Source organism: Pan paniscus, chromosome 13 (genome assembly GCF_029289425.2).
Source record: "Pan paniscus chromosome 13, NHGRI_mPanPan1-v2.0_pri, whole genome shotgun sequence".
NCBI classification, from domain to species: domain Eukaryota; kingdom Metazoa; phylum Chordata; class Mammalia; order Primates; family Hominidae; genus Pan; species Pan paniscus.
In genome coordinates this window covers 40,989,493-41,010,168 of record NC_073262.2, presented here as the reverse complement: position 1 = coordinate 41,010,168, position 20,676 = coordinate 40,989,493, and positions in this window count along the sequence as shown.

The window sequence follows — 20,676 nt, the reverse complement described above, 5'->3', positions numbered from 1 at the left end:
AGATGTCATGGGAGTTCCTTGAGGGCAGAAGCCTTTTCCTGTGAGCATATTCCCTGAAATAAAGGAGACATCCATAAATATCCAAGAATGAGTGAATTAATGACCTTCCTTGAGTTGCCTCTTGGTCCACCTGCTGTCTATTCTACTCTCAGTTCTCCCCTTGATTCTTTTGGTCTTTTTATCTCTGCCCTTCCCCACTTTGTCCTCTAGGTCCCTGAGTCTGACTGTATTTCCCCAACACAATGCTGGAGTGGAAGGTTTTAGGCCCCTCCATTTCTCCTATAGGATATTGGCTTGAAATAATCCAGCCTGGGCAGGAATCATTGAAGTTAACCGACCATTCTCTCATAAAAGACCTAGTGCTGATGCATTATTAAGTAGACATCTCCTCATCAAAGAGGGCCTTCTGGCCACCCAGTTTGAGAAGGCAGGGAAGGGAGCATGGAAGGTAAAACCCCCTCCTGCTATACTAACCAACAGGCACTGGGGGTGAACGATGAGAGCCCAGAGATGAGAGCCCTCTGGAGTACTGAAAAAGAAGAAAATAAGATTGCCTTTAGGTAAATAGGAAACTGAGCAACCTTGGATCAGGGGTGCAAGCTTGGCCAAATCTCAGGTGGAGGCACAGCCATATCTAAAGGAAGGATCTCTCCTTCAAAGGAGTGGGTTGGCCCTGGAATTATGTAGATGTTTGTTTAGCCTCATTACTTGCCAAACATCTTGCCAAAAGATCTCCTTGCATTACCTCCTGTAATCCTCCCAACAGCCCTTTTCTTTGCTACTGTTGGTCTTATAAGAATGAGATTCCTAAACCCATGGGAATACGAACCATGTCTTTTGTTTCTCGTGATTCTTTTGCTTAATATTTTGTCCAAACATCACAGCACAGAATTCAGTTCTGGGAGGAAGAGCCATTGTTTATTTCCTCCACCCTGGGATTTTCCTTCCTTCTGAAAATATTCTCCTTCTTTATTAGCTTCTGTATCTACAGCAGCTACATAGCCCATTCCTTGCTCTATTTTAGATTCTTCTGTTCTGTGAGGAATGCCTCTGTTACATTTATTTGATGGCCATTACTTATTTCAAAGCAATAGAGCCTGGTGGCTGGGCAAATGAACTTTTGAAAATAAGAGACCCGCAAGGCACAGTGGCTCACATCTGTAATCTCAGCACTTTGGGAGGCTGAGGCAGAAGGATTTGAGCCCAGGAGTTCAAGATGAACCTAGGTAACATAGTGAGACCCTGTCTTTACAAATAAAAAGAAAAAAACCAGCCAGGCTTGGTAGTCCATGTGGTCCCAGCTACTTGGGAGGGTGAAGTGGGAGGATCCTTTGAGCCCAGGAGGTCAAGGTTACATACAGCAAGCCGTGATTGCGCCACTGCACTCCAGCCTGGGGAGACAGAGCAAGACCTTGTCTCAAAAAAAAAAAAAAAAAAAAAAAATCACAACAACAACAAAAGACCGTATTTCATTTCAGGTGCTGCCACCAAATAGATACATGACATTGGGCAAGTTAACCTCTTTGTGCTGATTTCTGTCAGTGAAATGGGCTTAAAAATAGTTAACCTTAGGATTATTGTGAAAGTTATCATCAAGAGTTACAGTGTAAAGAGTAAATTATTATGAAGTGTTAAAATGTAATTAAAACACACAGAACAATATCTGGAAGGGGAAGTTAAGCTGGAGAGAATATTTGGGAAAGAAGATGGTAAATGCTGAGCAAATGATAGCTGGTAAGGTTTTTTGACTGCGAGTAAAAGAAATTGCATTTAGCCAATCAAAGCAAAAAAAAAAAAAATGAAGTTCATCATAAAGATCCTGGGTCACTAATTAGCTCAAGGTAATAAGATCAATTTGGGGAGGGATGGGCCTACAGGGAACCCAGCCTTCATGCGGAACCTTATCCTGAGTGTTGTTGCTGGGGTGACCCAGCAGCAATGGCCTTCCATTCTGATTCTGGTCTCAGAAAATCTGGGTCATGTTTTTCCTTCGGGAGAAAGGAGAGTCAGCTTTGTGATGGATAGTTCCTCCAAGATTATATTGAATGGGATAGGAATTGAAATCTATTAATCTTGTATTGCTGCTACGACAAATTACCACACACTTTAAACACCACGAATTTATTGTTTTACAGTTGTAGCAGTCAGAAGTCCACAATCAATCTCAGTGGGCTAACATCAAGGCACTGGCAAGGCTGCATTCCTACAGGCTGCTATGAGAGCCTTACCTAACTTATGGTAGTCACAGAGTGTATCATATCACCTCTGCCAATATAGGGTAACCTAATCAATGGCATGATATCCCATCGTATTCACAGGGCCTAGCCACATTCAACAGAAGGGGACTGTACACACCAGTTGTGTGTCTAAGATATGCCTTTTAGCAAGGTGGACAGACAGGTAATCAGATAGTGGGACAGCATGGGAGGTGCTGTCACAAAGGTGTGTGAGAGACCTTCTGGACAACTATGAGTCAAAGTTCCTGGGAAAGAGGAAGAAAATGGGGTCCTGGGCAGAGCATAGGGGCATTCAGAAAGATGAATTCTGGGCTGTATTTTGAAGGATGAAGATTAATCTCTGATGGGAGCCATGCATGTAAACCAAGGGAAAACTAAATTCAGGTTTCTAGTTAAAAGGTTAATGCTTTAATTTAGACCACAGCTGAATCCCAGAAAAGCCAGAAATTAAATCCAGGCAGAATTAATCATTTAATCAGCCAGTCAGGCTACCTTGATTTGCTTTGGCAATTTAAGAGAGCTTAGTAGATAGTGCAACATGAACCCCATTTCTAAAGCTTGCTCCATCTTGAAATTCTTCTTAGCTGAGGATTTGTAGTGAATTCTCAGAGTCTGTTGGCTCTTTAAAAAAAATGTCTTAAAGAAGCAGGCATATATGGAGTTGCTGGGAAGAAAAATAGTCATAATATTGTCGAGATAGTATGGTGGTTGAATTCACCAATCAGCCAGTTGCCCTGGGCTTATTAGTTTCTTTTTAATCTTACACCGCAATATAGAACTGCAGGATGGCGTGAATTGCGAAAAAGAAGCAGAGGAGGGAGGAAAAATGATTAAAGCACACACAAAATAGAAAGGGAGCAAGCGGAAAGCGGCCCCTGAAGTTCCAGCTGGCTAGTGGTGATTGATCACAGCTCCATTCGCTGTTAGATTTGTGGAGGTGGTGGGGTGGGGGCCCTGATTCTCTTGATATTCCTTTTTTCACCAGTTTTAGAGTTGGCTCAGTATAGAATAAACTAAGCCTAGAAATTTGGAATATTCAAAGATTTTATTTTTGTGTACATTTTTATCAAAGTAACTCATGCATTTCTTTAAAATCAGGTTTTACAGAGGGACTTTTAGTGAAAGACAGCAATTTCAGTTGAGTGGTTCCTGCCCTATCTACAAATAATGTATTTGTGTCTCTCAAATACACAAATACATTAGTCTGGATTTGCACATCAAAACTTCTGTAATCATGTATTTGTGTCTCTTTGTGTATTAATTTGAGAGATCTCCTGACTTCCTTTAGTAGATCAGTTTCACTCACCTAAATTATCACACCAACCCTAACCCCAGTATAGTTTTATCACTATTTGTATCACAATTATTTAGTAATATACTATTATTTAGTGATCACTATTATGTAGTGACTATTATTTTGTCACTTTAGATGATATACTATAACCTTTGTTTTCTGTTCCATTGTCCATAAACACTTGTGCCTCTTTTTGTCCCTTTCACTGAAGGGATTTAGAAAAAAAAAAACTGGGATGTCAACAGGTGAAAATAGTTACACCAGATGTTCATAAATGGTTTGTAACAGAAGTGTTTCATGTGTAAATACATTTAAGACATCCTGGATAAATGAAATAGAACAAATTTCTCTATAATGGAGCAATTCAGAAGCTTTGAAGTGCAAATCCACAGTGTGAAACTTCTGAAGGATGCATAGGGTATAGAGTTTCACAAACTTGATCATAGAAACATATTTGGTTGGTTACTTTCCTCCACAGAACATTTATTCACATTTTAGGGAAATGCTTCTAAAATAGTAGGGGAGGTAGTGTCCCGTTTCTTGTGATGTCAGGAGTACGAAAAATCTCCTTTCACTAAAACAGTGTACCCTTTTTGAGCACTTGCAACATGCCTGTGCGGTACTGAGTGCTGGCACATAGCATCCTGTGAGCAGTGTACTAATAGTATCTTCACTTTACAAATAGGAAGATCAAGACGTAGAAATGGCAGATCGTTTCGTCCAGCATCCCACAATTAGCTAAGTGGTCAAGTCAGGATTCTAATCACTTTAGAGGTCCCTAAATATACTATACTTCCTCTCCCACTGGCTATCGCACTGCCCAGAATGAGGGCATTACAAGGGCACTTTTTAAAGTAGTTACACATTTTAGCATGCTTAGTCATTTCTATAATCATTATGCTGTCTCTATCTCTATACTATAATGCATCATACACCAACAGCACGTGCATCCATTATCTCAGTTGAGCCCTGTCAGACAGTAGAGCTGACAATGATACAGAGGTTAAGTGTCCTAAATCAAGCTAATTAACATATGCACTACCTCATATTTATCTTATTGGGGGTAGAATACAATCTTAGTCCATTTTTGTGCTGCTATCACTGAATACCTGTGACTGGGTAATTTATAAACAAAAGAAACTTACCTTTTCAGAGTTCTGGAGGCTAGGAAGTCTGAGATAGAGGCACTGGCAAGTTCCCTTGTCTGATGAGAGCTGCTTTCCAAGATGGCACCTTGATGCTCTGTCCTCCAGAGGGGAGAAATGCTGAGCCCCTACATGGTGGAAGGTGGAAAGGCAAGGGGGCTGAATGCTGTATGAAGCCTCTTTTATAAAGGCCTTAATTCCATCACAAGGAGAAGCCCTCACGGCCTAATTGCCTTCTAAAGGCCCCACCTGTTAACACTACCACATTGGCAACACCTGAATTTTGTAGGGAACACATTCAAATTATGGCAAACACTTAAAATCTACTTTTGTAGTAATTTTTAAGTATATAATATAGTGTTTTTAACTATAGTTACCATGTTGTATAATGGATCTCTTGACCTTATTCCTCCTAACTGAAATTTTATTTTCTTTGATCAACATCTCCCCAATTTCCCCACCATTAGCCTCTGGTAACCACCATTCTAGTCTCTGCTTCTATGAGTTCAACTTTTTTAGATTCCACATACAAGAGAGATCATGTGGTATTAGTCTGTCTGTGTCTGGCTTGTTTCATTTAATACAATGTCCTCCAGGTGTATCCATGTTGTCACAAATGACAGGATTTCCTTTTTCTTTAAAGGCTGAATAGTATTCCAATGTGTGTGTGTGTATGTATATATATATATATATATATACCACATTTTCTTTATCCATCCATCAGTTAATGGACATTTAGGCTGATTCTATAATTTGGCTATTGAAAAAATGCTGCAATTAATATAGAAATGTACATATTTCTTCAACATACCGATTTCATTTCCTCTGTAACTCCAAATTTCTATTTCTCATATATCTGTTAATTGTTTCTTTGTAGCTGATGGTGCTCTCACTAGCAACCCAGTTAACTTCCTGGTGAATGCTCTGCCATGCATGCTCTATAAATTAGAGCTCCACTGTTACTTTCAAATACTTGATATGCAAAAGACAGCTCGCATTTGAATTCTATTTGCCTTGTTACAAAATAAAATTTAACATAGCATTTGTCAATAAAAAATAGCTATTAAAGTCTTTAAATATAACTCTTACAAATGTTTGAATGATTGTAAAAAATGGTTTTAAATATTTTATCATCTCTGTGGGAAACTCTGTTTTCAATGATGATGATCAAGAATTTGAGGAGAGTACATTAAAAAGTCACTTAGAATTGGCTTGTACCCATTTCAGCATAAAACCCAACATACAAAGCCTATGTTGAATCCCACTTCCACTAGAGATATAGAAAGTCAAGAGAGATCATTGCACCCACCCTAACAGCAAGAATAAACCAGATAATCTAAAAAATCATAATTTTTAAAAGCCAGTAAGGGAGCTCAGGTTGTAAAAAAACCTAATGAACCAAAATTGAAAAAAATGACAAAAACCTCTCAGGAGAGAGGAGACCCCACAACTGCTTTTATCTTTGGCTGCACAGTGAGTGGAAGAAGAAGCTGCCATGGATACAGATAAGAAAAAAACAGCTGAAATTTTAGTGCAATTGTAAAGGGAGAGTATAGCTTGCATGATCATTTAGAATCCCCAGGAATCTCAGACACCAGGGGAGTCTCCACTTACCCACCAACTCTTTTCTACAGGCTTTCACTGAGTGCTCACAGAAAGATCAGGAGAGCAAGACAGAAACCCCAAGACACAGATGTTCAGAGCTTCTCAAGTCTGAGCAGGTGAACTGAAGGAAATCCCACAGGCACTTTGGTCATGGTGATTATAAGGCAGCAATTCTCTACCACTGGGGGAGGAACAGGTGAGCTGAGTGCACAGTGAGGCACGGTGCATGGGGTCTGCTGAAGTCCAAAGGCTGAGGGGAGAACTGAGAAACTCCACTGGCTTTCTGGACATTACATTGCACACTAGACAACAGCCATCTGCTACTGGGGAGATGCTGGAGAGCTGAGAGAAACATCCCCTCTTCTCCAGGTACAAGTGTGCCAAGCCTGCTGGAGTCTAAGAAGAACTACAGGAAACCCCACAGACACTATAGTCCTTACCTAATAAGGTAAAGACCATCTACCTATTGTGGGAGGGGCCAAAGAGCTAAGAAAGACATCTCACTCCAAACCCAAGTGCACAGGTATTGCTGAAGTCCAGGGGCAGAACAAGAATATTAAGAGAAACCCCCAGCTACTCCATGCCTTTCACTGAGTATGTGACAGCTCTCCTAAGAGCTGAGACAGGCATGAAGCAAAGGCAAACCGGGCTGGCTAAAGTACTAGGGCAGGAAAGAAGGACTGATCAGCTCCCTCAGGCACTCTACCCCAAGTTCTGATTTCTCCATTGAACAATGTGAAGCCTGTGGTGAATTGAATCTAACTAAATCAACAACAGTTTCAGACCTAGATCAACTAGACTAAATTATCTCAAAAATTCTAGTGTAAAAATAAGCTTATGGCCTGCCAGAATAAAAATGCCTGCCCTTTTCTGGATATGATTATTATTTTCTTCTGACTCTACTGTTCATTTATAATTAATCAAAAATTATAAGGCACATGAGAAAGTTAAGCAAATGATCTTCCTCAAGAGAGAAAACAGCAGATAGAACCAGAGCCACAGAATTATTGTAATTATCATATGGGGACTGTAAAATAATTACAATGTATAAAAGGATTGGGTGGAAAAGTGAGCAAAATCTCTGGACAGGTGGACAATTTCAGAGCCAAATGAAGATGATAGAAATGAAAAATACTTTATCGATAAAGAATTTTAACACATTGTTAGCACACTAGACACAGAAAAGGAAAGAACCGTGAAAGTGAAGACAATTTGTATCTCAACACTCTACTTGCATTCAAGATATCTGATACATTTAAAACAGCAAAACAAACACAAATGTTGAGTTCTAGGAAAAATTTAAATGACCTAGAATTTTCTAAAATATACGAAAGACATCAACGCAAGATGGAATAAGCTCTGAAAACCCAAAGAAGAATGAATTCAAAGAAATACCAGTAAAAGCACCCATAGACACATCAGAATCAAACAGATGAATTCCAAACATAAAGGGAAAATCTGGAAAATTGGCAGAGAAAACAAGAGAGATTACATACAGGGGAGCAACATAGACATTACAGATTCTCATTGGAAACAATGGAGACCAGGAGACAGTGAAATGACATTTTAAAGTGTTGAAAGGAAAAAAAAAATCAATCTAGAATTCTATGCCAGTGAAATCTTTTCCAAAAATGAAACCAGCCAAAATAAACATATTTTCAGGAAAACAAAAGTGAAGGAAATTGCCTCGAGCAGATCTCTACTACCAGGAAATACTCAAATAAGTTATTTAGGCCAAAAGGAAACAATATTAGACACCCAGTTCCTTAGGAAAGAATGAGAACTCTGGAAAGAGAAAGCATGTTAGTAAATATAAAAGACATTAAAACACACACACACACACACACACACACACACACATACATAAATATTTTAAAGACCATTGGTTTCTAAAAGTAAAACTAAAAACAATGTAGTTATTTTACATTGTTCTGACATATTTAGAAGTAAGCTGTATGACAAGAGTATAGAGGGTAGGAGAAAGGCAATTAAAATATATTAAGAGTTTTATATTGTTTGTGAAGTAGTAAAATAATTTTTGTTGTCGATGTGATAAATTAGAGATGCATATAGTAATATCTATATAAAAATGACAGACATAAAAGCAACTAATGATAACTAACAGAAAATAACACAAAAATTAATATCTAAAAATACTTAACTCACACATAAAAGAGGCAGAAAAGGAGGAACAAAAAAACAAAAAGCAGGTGGAATAAAACACAAATATATCAGCAAGTATGTATTGGTTTAAAAAGGAAGACCAAAGTATATGTTGTTGACAAGGAATACATTTTAAACATAAAAACACAGAAAAGTTGAAAGTAAAAGGATGGAAAATGGAACAACATACACCACGCAAACACTAATTATGAGAAATCTGCCACGACTATGTTATATAACAGAAAGGAGACTTCAGCACAGAGAGTATTTCATACTGAGATAAAGACAGGTATTTCATAATGATAAATGAATTACGTGATGAAGAAAACATAACCATTTTAAATGTGACAGAACAAAAGAAAAATATAGATAAGTTCATCATTATTTTGGGTTTAATTTGCTCTGCCTTTTCTTGCTTCTTAAAGTACAAGCTTTGAGCATTGATTTTACAACGAATGTAAAATCAATATTTTGAAGAATTGAATACCAATCTCTCAGCAGTTGATAGCACAACTAGATTTTAAAAAATTTAAACAAGATAGAGAAGCTATAACTCGACTTAATTGAAAGTACTAGAGCATGACGCCCAGCAACAGAAAAGGACTGAGTAATCTTCTGAAGTGCGCACAAAACATTCACCAAGGTGGACTATTTTCTGGATCATAAAACAAGTCTCCAAACATCTCAAAGATCAGAAATCATACAGAATATACTCTCTGACCACAGCAGTATTAAATTAGACATCAATAACAATACAATATTTTAATATGATTTTCTGCAATGATGGAAATATCTGTGCTGCCCAAGGTAGTAGTCTGGTAGTCATATCCACATGTGACTATTGAAGACTTGAAGTTCAGCTAGATCATCTTAGCAACTGAGTTTTTAATTTTAATTCATTGTAATTTTAATTTGAATATCCACATATAGCCAGTGGCTACTGTATTAAACAGCACAAATCTAGACAATCGCTAGATAATCAGAAATTAAACAGCACATTTCTAATGACTCATTACATATGTGTGTGTATGTATATATATCACCAGGTAATATATATGTGTGTGTATGTGTGTATATATATATATAAAATAGAACAAATCTAGACAATCTCTAGATTATATGTATGTGTGTATACAAATATATATAAAATAAACAGAACAAATCTAGACCATCTCTAGATATTTGGAAATTAAATAGCACATTTCTAATAGCTCATTACAGATGTGTGTGTCTATATACACATATATACATATATATACATACATATATAAATATACGTATATACACATCACAAGGGAAATTAGAAAATATGAACAGAATGATAATAAAACATATCATTTTGCAATTCGTGTGATACAGATAAAGCAGTACTTAGAGGGAACTTCATAGTTATAAATGTCTGTATTTAAGAGGAGGAAGGTTGTAAAATCAATGCTCAAAGCTTGTACTTTAAGGAGCAAGAAAAGGCAGAGCAAATTAAACCCCCAAAAAAGAAAAAGAAACACAATAAAATTAGGGCCAAATCAGGGAAACAGAAAACAATAGAGAAAATCAACGAACCTAAAGTCCTTGAAAAGATCAATAAGGTTGCTGAACCTCTAGCATCGAGAAAAAAGGAGAAAACACAAATTGCTATTATCAGCAATGTAAGAGGGGACAAAATTACAGATTCTGTAGACATTAAAATGACAATAAGGGCATATATACTATAAACAGTTTTGAATTAATGAAGTTGACAAGTCAGATAACATGGACATAGTTTTTGAAAAGCACGAGTTACCCAAACTGACACAACAAAAAAGAAAAATATATAAATAGCCTTATATCCATTAAATGGTTTTATTTGTAAGAGTAGTACTGAGACAGCCAGGTGGGAAGGGGTCCCATGAGAAACTCCAACCAGCCTGCGCACTGGGAGGGATGTGCACTGGTGGGGAGCCTTGGGAAGTTCGCACTGTTTGCAGCAGGGAGGAGCCTGGCCCCTCCTCTTCCTGGGTGGAACGTGGAATTCAATCTGCGAGGCAGGAAGCACACTAGCAGCATTCTGGCTTTGTAGAGGGTCCCTGTTTCCCTTATCCCCCCGCCTTTTTGCCCAATAAATTCCATTTATTCTCACCCTTCAAATTGCATGCGAAGCTAATTTTTCATGACCGTGTGACAAGGACCCATCTTTAGCTGAACTAAGGAGAGAGTCCTGCAACAGTACAAATTCAATATTTAATATCTCCTACAATATATGATTTTTTTCTCGTAAATTATACTATATATAAAAAGGATTTTTTTCACCAAGCCTTATCTAAATATTCCGGAATACTCTGCTGTTTGTTGCAGTGTGACGTGCAAATGTTACACTTTTCTCCGTGAGCCATAGCATGAAAACACTGGGAGGCATTTCTCTACCTGGAGTTGAAGTGGAGATGAAGGGAATGGGGAGAAAGATAGGTTTGGGCAGCACAATGAACAAAGATGTGAAGAGATGTCTATGCCATGGGGTTGTTGCCAAGATTACAATGAAGAAATCATGCATCTAATGCTCTTGGCACAATGCCTGCTTCATAGCAGGTGCTCAGTAAATATTATTCCCCTCCTCTCTAGGGCACCATTATTTGAGGGAAGTGGGGGTTTTGTCTTTCTGTATAGAAATCTATGTTGTTTCTTCCATACTTTTATTTTCTATAAAGGACAGTTGGAATACTCAAGAGATCCAGTATTGGCTGCTCTTCAGAAATGAGCGAATTTATAAAAAAGAATATTCTGAGTCTTCATAGTGATGTCCTTAAATTGTATGCAAATAAGGAATTCAGCACTTATTAATTGATCTTTCTGCAATTATGTAATTTGTGAAAGAGGCGGTATTCCTACAAAATGAAATACTTTGTCATAATTCAGATGACAGTAGGGAGCTTTTCGGAACTATAAAAGGACTTTCTTCTAGACAATAGCCAAATAATTAAAATACTAATGTTAGAAATTCATTTGCTTTCTGAGATACCGCATGTTCAAGAAGATTAAATTTTTTCTTCCAAACAATCCTTAAGACTTTGCCTCTCAAAATAATTTAGGAAGAGTATGTCAATGTTTGATAAAAATGCCTGTCAAGGCAGTTTTAAGCCACTAAAACCTAAATAAAAGGTTATTTTTTAAACGGTACTACTGTTTTAGACTTGGGTAATTATCAACATAATTCCCTGGGTGTTATTTCATGCTTTGAATGGGAGGTCTGGAAAGCTAGGCTTCTTTTTTGGTCATAATGTATTCTGTATTTCTCCAACGTTCAACTTTTAAATTGTTTTTTAATGTTTGAAGACATTTATGGAGCATGACAATACATCATGTCAAACACATTCCCACATTTCATTTTCACAGCACTCCTAATCCCCATTTTACAGATGGTTGCATCATGGGGTAACAGCGTGGTTGGTTTATTTACACACAGGGCCCACACCTGACAGAAAACTGAGCTGAGATTGCACACAGCAGTCTGCTGCAAAGCCACGACATGCCTGCCATTTAATTCCATGATCAAGGGAAAGCAATCAACAGAGACCAATAGATTTTTGCATTTCAACCTTGGAGTTGAAGACATTTTGGCCATTCCTCCACTTAGTCCTGGGCAAAGCTCATCTCTATCCTAACCCGTAGCTTTACATTTAACCCTGATGTTGATTTTACAAAATGGAAAATGGAGATTTGGAAACAGCTTCCCACAGAGAACAACATTATTGCCATTAAGACTACTTATCTATACTTTTCCAATAGGTTAATATTTATCTGCAGTTATCTGTGACTTCATTATAGAAGCCTCTAGTATACACTTGAGTCATACCACTCCTTTGAGTGACCATATGTTGGGGACCAGACACTTTACATAGAGTTCTCTAATTATTACACTGACACTATAACATAGTTATCATTTTTCCATTTTACTAATGAGTTAACCAAGACTCAGAGAGGCTAAATTAATAATGAAAACAATAATAAGAAAAGTTAACATTTAGTAAGCACTCACTAGGTAGCAAGCACTGTGCAAAGTACTGTGTATACAATAATGCAAACAATGAGAAAAATTAACATTTAGTAAGCACCCACTAGGTAGCAAGTACTGTGCAAAGTACTGTGTATACAATAATGAAAACAATAATAAGAAAAGTTAACATTTAGTAAGCACCTACTAGGTAGCAAGTACTGTGCAAAGTACTGTGTATACAATAATGAAAACAATAATAAGAAAAGTTAACAGTAAGCACCCACTAGGTAGCAAGTACTGTACAAAGTACTGTGTGTACACTTTATAAACAATATCTCTCATTTCCTCTTTAGAACAACACCAGGAGATTGATGCTGTTATTATCCCATCCCACAGACAGAAGTTAGAGAAGATAAGGAACTTGCCCAAGGTCATATAGTTAGTGAGTACCAGAACAGGGAATTGGACACAGGTCAGATTGACAGCAAAGTCCATGCTCAATCATTCCACTTGACAGGCCACCTTCTCTAGAGTTTGGATTCCAACCGAAGTCTAACTACAAAGCATATACACACTCCACTGCCATGTTTCCTAGCAATAAATACCAATCGCAGGGAGTCACTCACACAGATGATTTGAACAGCTCAACTAATTCCATCTGCCTTGTCCTATAATAACCCCATCTAGACAACAACCTTGAGTATTGGGAGCATAAGCCTGTTTGTCAGACCCATTTCTACCCTGCCTCTTATGGGCTGGGTGACCTTGCAGATGGTACTCAACTTGTTTGAGCCCTCATTCTGTGATTCCTTAAATGAGAAAATAATAGTACTCACCTTGGAAGATAGTTGTAGGAATTAGATGAGAAAATATTGGGGAACTTGTGTGGCATTTTGGTAGGTGAATATACAGAGCAGTTATTATTCTAAGACATTACATATGCAATAAGGATAAGATATATCAAAAGGCATATTTAGGATCAGAATATCACCCATGCTTTCAATCATGCTCGTGACTTTACCTAGCTGCATGACCTGGGATAAATTACATGAGGTTTCTTGGGATTAGGTTATTTATTGATAAGATAAGAACTAGATTTTCCAGTTGCCTTCAAACACTAATATTTGATAATGCTACCAATGTGTATGAAATTGCTTTGTAATGTGTGAATTACTATAAAATGTGCCCTATTATGATCACCAGGGCCACCTTTTTTATGATGGAGTTGGGAAAGAGAACAGTGGAAATGATACTTATTGAAGGGACTGCACTGACTCCTCTGTGTGTCTTATGCCATTTCTTCCTGGCATTCTCCCTAAGAGGTTGGTATTTTGTGCATATTACAAAAGCTTTAAAACAAATGTCGTAAAAGAACCCAAGATTCAAAGACATAGAATGAATTGTCTAAGTTCACCCTGCTAGACAAGAGAAGATAGCTCTCAAATTCACACCCATCTGTCAAAAACTTCATGTACCACCCTGGAAGGGACCTCTGAAGACTTGCCAAACTCACCAGAAACTTGAGGAACCAAAAAAAATGGATCTCGAGGCCCAAACAGGTCCCTCACCATGGGCGGGGGTTTTCATACCTTGCACCTTTCCATGTGTCCCGGCCATGGGAACCGAAGGAACCACTGGGGAAAAAAAAGCGATATGGGAATTGGGAATCTCCGCTACCCACCTCAGGTAACCGAAAAGGCAGCACCCCAAGCTGCAGTAAGCAGGAGCACCCACAGAAAAAGGAGAGTGAAAATATTCTTTGAAAGAATTTGCTAGCTGGGCTCAGTGGAAATATTTGCGCCTGTAATTCCAGCACTTTGGAAGGCCAAGGTGGGCGGAACACTTGAGGTCAGGAGTATGAGACTAGCTTGGGCAACATGGTGAAACTCCGTCTCTGCTAAAAATACAAAAATTAGCCGCGCATCATGGCGGGCGCCTATAATCCCAGCTACTCGGGAGGCTGAGGCAGGAGAATCGCTTGAACCCGGGAGGCAGAGGTTGCAGTGAGCTGAGATCGCACCACTGCACTCCAGCCTGGGTGACAGAGCAAGTCTTAGTCTCAAAAAAAAAAAAAAAAAAAATAGAATTTGCTATTTCCTCCCAAAATCAAGGATGCTGTCATTTAGGAAATTTTAAAAAATAATTTTCAATTTAGTACTGTACCAATTTTGAATTATATATGAAGGATATCATAATTTTAAAATTTGTGATTTAAAAATATGTGGGAGTTGGGGGGCACTGTAATCCTTTTTTTTATAGACTTTATTTTTTAAAGCAGTTTTAGATTCACAGCAAAATTGAGCAGAAGGTACAGAGAATTCCCCTATACCTCTTACCTCCACACATGCATAGCCTCCCCATTATCAACATCCCCCACCACAGTGGTGCATTTTTACAATTGCTGAACATACTCTGAAACGTTATCACCCGAAGTCCATAGTTTACATTATGATTCATTCTTGTGTTGTACATTCTATGGGTTTGGAGAAATCTGTAATGATACATATCCATAGTTACAGCATCAGACAGAGTATTTTCACTGCCTAAAAATCCTCAGAGCTCCACCTGTTCATCCCCCCATCAACCCCTGGCAACCACTGATCTTTTTCCTATCTGAATAGCTTTTCCTTTTCCAGGGTGTCATATACAGATGGTCCCCAACTTATGATGGTTTGGCTTACTGTTTTTCAACTTTAGCACTGTGCGAAAGTGATATGCATTCAGTAGAATCTGTACCTCAAATTGTGAATTCTGATCTTTTCCTGGGCTGGCAATACATGATAGGAGACTCTCTGTTGCAGCTCTTGCCATACTAGAAAACAGCAGTGAGCAGTAGCTCCCAGTCAGCCACGCCGTCATGAGGGTAAACAATTGATGCTCTAAAGTGTACTGTCTTGCCAGCGTTTTTTGGGTGTTGTGTCTGTGATTTCCCATCCCATCATGTCTAACAAAAACAGCCATCTTTGACTTAGGATATTTTCAATTTACAATGGGTTTATTGGGAAGTAGCCTATAGTAAGTAGAGGAGCATCTGTAGTTGGTATCACACAGTATGTAGCCTTTTCAGATTGGCTTCTTTCACTTAGTAACATGCATTTAAATTTCCTCCATGTCTTTTCATGGCTTGACAGCTTATTTCTTTTTAGCACTGAATAGTTTTCTATTGTCTGGATGCACCAGAGTTTATTTACCCATTCACCTGCTGAAGGACATCTTGGTTGCCTTTGAGTTTGGGCAACTATGAATAAAGCTGCTATATCCATGTTCATGTTTTTGTGTGGACATAAGTTTTCAACTCTTTTGTGTAAACACCAAGTAGCATGATTGCTGGATCATATGGTAACAGCATGTTTAGTTTTGTAAGAAATTGCCAAACTGTCTTCCAAAGTGATGTACCATTTTGTATTTCCACCAGCAATGAATGAGAGTTCCTGTTGCTCCACATCCTTGCCAGCATTTGGTTTTATCAGCATTCTGGATTTTGGCCATTCTAATAGGTGCATAGTGATATCTCTTTGTCATTTTAATTTTCATTTCCATGATAACATAAAATGTAGACCATCTTTTCATAGGCTTATTCTCCAACTGAATATATCCTTTGGTAAGTTGTCTGTTAAGGTCTTTTACCTACTATTTAACCAAATTGTTTGTATTCTTATTGTTGAGTTTTAAGAGTTTTCTTGTATATTTTGTATAATTGTTATTTATCAGATATGTCTTTTGCAGATATTTTCTCCCAGTCTGTGGCTTGTCTTCTCATTCCCTTGACACTGCAAACTTTTTAATTCTTAAAGCAGTGAAGGTCATAGCTCAGCCTAAACACTATCTCCACTATGCCTGAGGCTAGGAGACTACAAAGAAAATATCGCTAACATTGATGACTCCCATTAATGTTCTCCAGGTATCAAATGTGTTACCAAAACAGTTACCTGAAATTTAGACACTATGCCAATAGCTGCCCAGCAGTAATAATACACACAGTTAACCTTGACCATCTTATCTCAAATGTGCTTCTATAAGAGCTTTGGGAGCAACATGTGAGCAGACAGCTGACTCGAGTGAAGAATCTTGCTATGGAATTACCATTACATTATATCAGGAGTTTAATCTGAGCCCTAGGCCAGACCCTAGGATTACAGGTTAGGAAACTCTGAAGATCAATTCTGTTTGGCAAATAAGCATTCATATTCTTTCTTTATAATATTTATCAGGTGACCATCATGTATATGATACAATATGAGTTATGAAGACATATAAATTTCTCAAGCTAATTAAAATCTTGTAGGAACTATATGGCATGTGTATAATACAAATTGCCTCTCAGCTGAGACAGACAATAAATCTTGAGAATCACTGTGGTTTAGTGTATCTTTAATATATTATATTAAAGAGAGACCTTAAAGTTTATTGCATCTAATCATCCTCCCAAAACAAAGATCAGAAAAGCCCAGAATAGAATTCTGGTTCCAATTTATTTGTCTTTGTGATCTTAGACAAATTACTTGTCAGCCTTAGGACTTTGTCTTATAAAAAATAAGTACCTTAGACTTCTGGTTATTTGCTTATCTGGCTGATGGAACACACATGTATGTCTCTACTTTCTCCTGAAACCTTTCTAAAATTATAGCAATTAATTTTTTATCCATAAGAAACAAGAGAATTAGAGAGAGAAAAATCGTGGGTAAAAAATGCTATTAAGTAGAACGAAACTTCTTTCAGTGGCCAAGCTTGGAAACTAATTCACAGGCTGGAACCCTAAAGAGCCTCAAAATTGGGAGGACATGGCACTGCTAAAAATAGGGAAATAGAATGGGACAGAAAAGAGAAGAGTTGGTCAAGGAGATAAACCCCAAGGTTTCCTCCTCAGCCACATGCAGTTAGACTATGGCCTTCCTTTGCAATAGCAGAAGACAGGAAGAGAAATTGAATCAAGGGAGTCCAAACACCAGGAGTAGCAAGAGATGGGCTGCTGTCTTAAAAAGAAAGAAATTATGCAAAAGTCTGCTTTTTGGATGGTGAAGCCCCCCAAATCCCCTCGTAATGGGCAGAATAAGTGTTGCCCCCAAATGTTCACATTCTAATCCTCAGAACCTGTGAACACAGGGCTGCAAGTGTTTACATAGCAAAGAGGAATTAAGGGACCAGGTGGAATTGAGATTGTTAATCCATTGACATTATAATAGGAAGATTGTGCTGATTTGTCCAGTGAGCTCAATGTAATCACGAAGGCCCACAAAAGTTGAAGAGGGAGGCACAGTCGGTCAGAGGATGTGACCACAGTGAGGCAATGATGATGGCTTTCAAGATGGATGAAGGGGACTGTGAGTCAAGGAATGTGGTGGCCTCTACAAGCTAGAAAAGGCAAGGAAATGGATTCTGCCCTGGAGTATCCAGGAAAGAACACAACGGATACCTTGATTTTAGCCCAGGGCAACCCATGTGGGACTTCAACTCTCTAGAACCCTAAGATGATAAGTCTGCACTGTTTAAGCTGTCAAATTTGTAGGAATTGGTTACAGAAGTAACAGAAAACTAATACAACCCCTTACAAAGCAATAATGTACAGCAAGTGTATCATTCCAATGCATTGACTATATAGTTATTCATTTGCTATATATATTTTAAATATTGTCTAAAACATTTTTAAGGGGCTGCTTCCTCATGAACCTCTATTGTACACTTAAAAAGTAACTTGTAAGGAATAAATGTAAGTGGTGGCAATGTCGTCTTGCTTAGTTAATGGTAAAGTTAACATCCTGCCCTCATTTGATTGCTTTCTAAGACAGTGGCCACTTTGACAACAGAAGTACTCAACTGCATGCACACACATATGCTTCACATGTATGTGAACACATATCACAAGCACATATTGCAGCATATCTGTGTTAACTCACTTCACTTATGTTAATAAAACATCTTGAAATACTCCTAAGGTCATTAGTTTCTGTGTAAGGTCAAAGTCCATGGCCAGCTTATTTACTGTAGCTAGTTATAAAGGCACCAACTTAAATTTGAGCTATGAGATCTTTCAAAACAAGAAATACAACGTATTTTATAAGAAATTCTATTTCTACTCTAACCCATATTAGGAAACATTGATTATCTTAATTATTGCCACTCTTTAGGGAGTTGGAAACAGACTTAATATTATGCTTTCACTAAAGCGTAATTAAAGGATTTTTTTCTCTAGCTGATATTATAAATACTAGCATTTGTTCTAAGAATTACTTCTGAAAAGAAATTTTACAAATTGCAATAAAATTTTCTTTCTGTATAGATGTGAATGAATGATTTAACTTAATTTCATTTTTACTTGATTTCAAACCCTTCTTGCATGCTTTCATTAAATAACTAAATTTGATCCAAATGAGAACTAGTATCTCCAATTCTATCTTTGCATCTCATGAACACGTGTTCTTTTGTTAGGTCAACTGAACCACCTGGTGCTGAATATTTAAACTGAAGAGAATCTCTGGCATCTGGCATTCACTATCAGGCTGTCTGCATCTGGCTTAGCCATGATCTTTGTATATTTATGTTTAGTCTCTTCACTGACATTTTATAGAGATAAAAAATGTGGGACAAACTAGAAAAAAAGGATGAACAAAGTAAAGCAACAATGATGTGATATGGCAGAATTTTTACAGTAGCTGGTTAAAAAATGCAGATTTAAATAGAAAGTTTTAGAAAGCATTTTAAAGCTCAAGAACATATATTTTAGAATTCAGTATGATACATAATAATTCCTTATTTTATAAAGAATATCATAGGTCAGACTAGATATCAAATTCGGGTTATCTTTTCAAAGAAATTATTCATTCAGTCTGATGTTAAGCAAACCCTTGAGTGTTGGTTTTGGGGACTTTTATGGAGCAGATAATATTAGGGATTTGGGGGATGGTGATCAACAGTAAAATAGAAAATATTACTCCTGTTCTTACCCAGCTATGAAAGATAAAATAGTTGAACTCCACAGCTAGAGAATATTAAGACAACAAAAGTTGGTTTTCCTGCTATATAGTAAACAAAAGGACATTATCAATTGTATCCAGAAAAATATATGGGAAGCAATTGGGTAAATATAACTGAAATAATCATAATGGAAATGAAAATGTGGTAGCTTGTATTATTTGAAAATCTGGAAGCGCCACTATATCCTATAGAATTGAGTCAAAATTGAGAATTATTCATTAATTTAAAATATCCATCAGTCAATGAATGGATAATGAAAGTATGGCAAAAATACACAGGGGAATACTATTCAGCCATAAAAAAATGAAATCCAGTCATTTGCAGCAACATGGATGGAACTGGAGGTCATTATGTTAAATGAAGTAAGCCAGGCACAGAATGACACATATGGCATGTTCTCACTCATATATGAGAACTAAAAAGTTGATCTCATGGAGATAGAGAGTAGAATGATAGTTACCAGAGGCTGGAAAATGTGTGTGTGTGTGTGTGTGTGTGTGTGTGTGTGTGTGTGTGTGTGTGTGTGTGTGTTGGTGGGGTGTTGCTAGGGGATGAAAAGAGGTGGGTTGGTGAGAACTAACATACAGTTAAAGAAAAGGAATAAGTTCTAATATTTAATAGCAGAGTAGGTAGATTATAGTTAACAACAATGTATTGTATATTTCAAAATAGCCAGAAGAGAGGATTTGAAATGTTTCCAACACACAGAAATGATAAGTCCTCGAGGTGATGAATACCCTAAACCCTGATTTCATCATTACACATTCTATGCATGTAATAAAATACCACACCTACCCCATAAATATGCATAAAATTATGTATCAGTAAAAGAATTTAAAACTTAAAAGTAGCAAAAATGCCTTTGGGAGGCCGAGGTGGACGGATCCCGAGGTCAGGAGATTGAGACCATCCTGGCTAACACGGTGAAAACTCGTCTCTCCTAAAGATACAAAAAAATTAGCCGGGCATGGTGGTGGGCACCTGTAGTCCCAGCTATTCGGGAGGCTGAGGCAGGAGAATGGTGTGAACCCAGGAGGCGGAGCTTGCAGTGAGCCGAGATCGCACCACTGCACTCCAGCATGGGTGACACAGCGAGACTCCGTCTCAAAAAAAAAAAAGTAGAAAAATGCCATGAAGTGGTAAAATTACAAATACTTCAAAGACTGAAATTAATTGTAGCATAATTCTACAATTGAAGCATAACAAATTTTTTTAATTTTACGTTTAAAATTACCAAAATATTGTTCTTATAAATATTTGATAACTATTATTAAATGTATAAGATATATCTAT